The sequence below is a fragment of the Rhagoletis pomonella genome, unplaced genomic scaffold (assembly GCF_013731165.1).
Source record: "Rhagoletis pomonella isolate Grant_MI unplaced genomic scaffold, Rhpom_1.0 Rhpom_scaffold_00003, whole genome shotgun sequence".
Taxonomy (NCBI): Eukaryota; Metazoa; Arthropoda; class Insecta; order Diptera; family Tephritidae; genus Rhagoletis; species Rhagoletis pomonella.
This window is the reverse complement of record NW_023458557.1, coordinates 44,712,769-44,716,521: the sequence shown is the minus strand read 5'-3', so window position 1 is coordinate 44,716,521 and position 3,753 is coordinate 44,712,769.

Here is a 3,753-nt window from a genome sequence, read left to right as displayed (position 1 = left end):
CCCCCCCCCCCCCCCCCCCCACCCTTTTTTCCATTTCTGTCAGATCGGAAAAGTTTATAATTTTTAATATCATAGTGGGAGTCCCTAATATCAGTTTTGAACCAGGCCTCAGAAACGCAGATTATGTCTATGGATGAAAATTCAAAAGTATTTCTAACCACATCAATTTTTTCATTATTTCGGCTGCGCGCATTAAAGTGCACTATATTAAATCCGCTCTGGCGTCGGCATAACACATTTAACATAGCAAGACTACAGTCATCAACGCTAGTCGATTCGCTGTTGTTTACGCAACTAGTGAAACTGCGCCAAGTCCTCTTTACACATAATCTTTGTCGCCAAATTATTTTTCCCCTTCTCTTTCTGAACATGTACATAGCCACGGACTGTGCGTACAGACGAGAGTTTACCTTCTCTTCGCATTCTAATGGCCTATTGCAGTATGCGCCGATTCTCTGGAGTGAGACTCTCAAAAATATGAAATGTACCATCAAAACCATTAGGCATAAGGGGGATCGCGAATTTGAGGAGATAGAAAGTCGATTGAGACACAAACTTGGTTGTACATACTCTTCAGATTCTCCCCTTTTGAAAACGGTATCCCAAACGCAACAGCATCAGCAGCGAGGTCCGGAGCGGGTTTGTTTTGTAGCGCACTTGCTAGTTGTAATTGCAAGCTCTCAGTATCCGACTCTGCTTTTTTCATATTCGTCTCCAACGAAGCAATGCGTGCAATCGTCTCAGCTACTTTGTTAGACAGCGCAGCAATCTCCTCATCGATGCGTTTTGTTAAATTTTGTTCCAGTTCAATCAGCTTCTGAGAGACACTCTCGATTACTGACATAAGACGGTCGGTTTGCTGCTGGAATTTCCCTCCATTTCTTTTAGTTTAGCAAAGACAGCGGTGAGGGTAACGTCTTCATCCAGTTTAACGGCTTTAGCAGCCGGAGAGCCTTTGCTCAAACGACGCTTTTGGGACGAAGCAACAGTAGTAGGCGACATTTTCCGTTGTTAAAATTTTAAGATTTTGCAGTTTTTGTATTGTTTTTAATTTTTTATTTTAAGAAGATAATACAGACTATTCAATCAGCGGCACGCGAATTATATTAGCGAGCGTTTACCAACTCCACGAGTGTTCGAAAGCACGATAAACACAAATTATTTAACACAACGATAGCCAACAAAAGCAAGAGCGAAATTTATGCACGTCCGTTCAGCTCAAAGAATGTATCAACATGAATGAAACACTAAAATCCCTACTTGATAAATTTCATAAACTTGACAAATTTCGCTAACCCATACCATATAGCTCGATATCTATCCGCAAATTTCAACAACTAATTTTCTGTGTCTATAAATTTCGACAACTCAATTAACACTGATCAATTTCAATAATTTTACACATGATAAAAATATAAGAAGGTAAAACCATTGAGAGGCAGTCTGACGTTTGCCAACAATATAATTTTAAAATCAAAACTCAAACTCACACACACAATCTCATTTTCAATCTCAAACAACAACAATTGTGAACAATTTAATTTTTTTATTTTCAGTTTTATATGATTTTAAAATGTTGGCAAACGTCAGAAAAAAATCATGGCCGATGAAATGAGAGAATGAATTTACCTTGTAATGTTTTTATCATGATTTTACACGTTGTTATAACGCAATAAATATGGATAACTCGATAAATTTCGATAACTATAAACTTCGATGGCTCGATAAATTTCGGTAACTTGATAAATTTCGATAACTAAATTTTGTATAGCAGAATTTATTTCAATTCCTATCGAAAAAATAAGTGCACCTGGGCCACATTGAAGAAGTGGAACTTACGTTACTTATTTAGAAATTGCGAATAAAACGACAGGGTAGTTAATATAATTTTTTAAGCTCAAGGTTATATTTTATCTTTTTTCTATCTTTATCTCTACCCAGACCCGTCGAGAGGGTAAGAATGGGGGAATCCTCCCCGGACCCGGGCCTTTTAAGGGGCCTGAAATATCAGAGCCATAGCTTGTTATTAGTTTTTTACAATTTAATTTTGAAAGAAAACAATGCGCATGCTTTCAGTAACCATGTTAATCGATACAGAAACAAATATTTCTCCATGTACTGCGATGTCATTTGATGTCAAATAATGTGATGTCATGTTATATGATGTTATATCATGTGAAGTCATGTCATACCATATGATGTCATATAATATGATGTCATAACATGTGATGTCATGCCATGTGATATCGTATTATGTGATATCATATTATGTGATGTCATGTCATGTGTCGAATATTAAATCGATAACGGTGTCGATAAATATACCAATAAAAATATCAATGATTATATCGCAAAATATAACGATTCCAAAATCGATTTATTTATTGTTAAATATATCGACAACAATATCGATACCATTATCGACAACAATATCGATTATTACACCGATAACAATATTTATAACATTATCGATAACAATATCGGTTGTATTGATAGAGGTATCCATTATTATATCGATAACAATATCGATTATTATATCGATAGCAATATCAATTATTATATCAATAACAATATCAATCTTCGTGCTAATATTTTTCTTAATATTTATCTTTATTTTTGCATATTCTCCTTCACCTTTACCTTAGAGTGTTTAAATTAACCTTGATCGTCGTTTTATCCTTTATCTTTACGCATATTTGTTTTAGTTTTTATTTTTACCTTTTCCTTTAACCTTTTCTTCGTCTATGTATGTACTAAGCTTTACTTTTCTTCCTGTATTGGGCTTAATCTCAGTCTTATTCTTAAACCCCTTATTAGCACGTTTTTGTTAAATTAATACCACATATATTAGAAGCACTTGTTTCCGTTGCAACTATTTCCGTGTGCATCATTGCCCATTTACTCCCAACCAACGGACCGCCGCTAAAGAAGTTTCACTTCAAAAATTATATGTAGTTTAAAAAACAAAAACCTCGCTATTAAAATTTCCATTCGTACTGTCATCAGGTTACTTTAAGAATGGAAGTTTAAAGCAATTCTCATTCGTACTGTCATTAGGTATGTAACTTGGGAAGGGAAATCGCTGCATCTTTTAGGCGCATCAATATTACATAACTAGTTACATCCCGAGCTAATAAAAGCGAGGTAAAAATACAATACGTCTTTGGCTTCACTCTTGCCTTCTCTTTCTTGTCTTCATCGTTATCATTTATTTCGGCATCTTCATATTTATCTGTATTTCAAAGCTTAATTTCAAATGCGAAGTGAAACAACATGCGAAACATGTCAAATTGAACATGTTGCAGCAACATCTATATACAAATTCGGAAATGTTTAAACGACGGTTTTGGCCGTAATTTTCAACCAATTTTGAAACCGTAAAAGCTCATCTACGAAAAAATGCTTTTCCAATGGTGTTCTTGGTTTTGAAGTCGGTTCGGTAGAATCTCTAAACGAAGGCGGACAAAATTTATGTTAGCGTATTAATATATAGATATTGACTCACTCAATATTCGCAATCTTGTTCATTTTAAATTTTTTTCGCTTAGTTTTTTATAAAAATAGAGAATATCTAACAAAAAATATATATATAAACCAAATTTCAAACTTTGTGCAAACATTAATAAAGTTTCATTAGAATTGCAAGCTTTTTAGTTAAAATTTCTAGAAATTATCTGCGTATCAGAATACGCATGCAAAGCTATTTTATTAATTTGTCTCTTCTTTTTTCACATAAAAAGCATCAGTGCGACA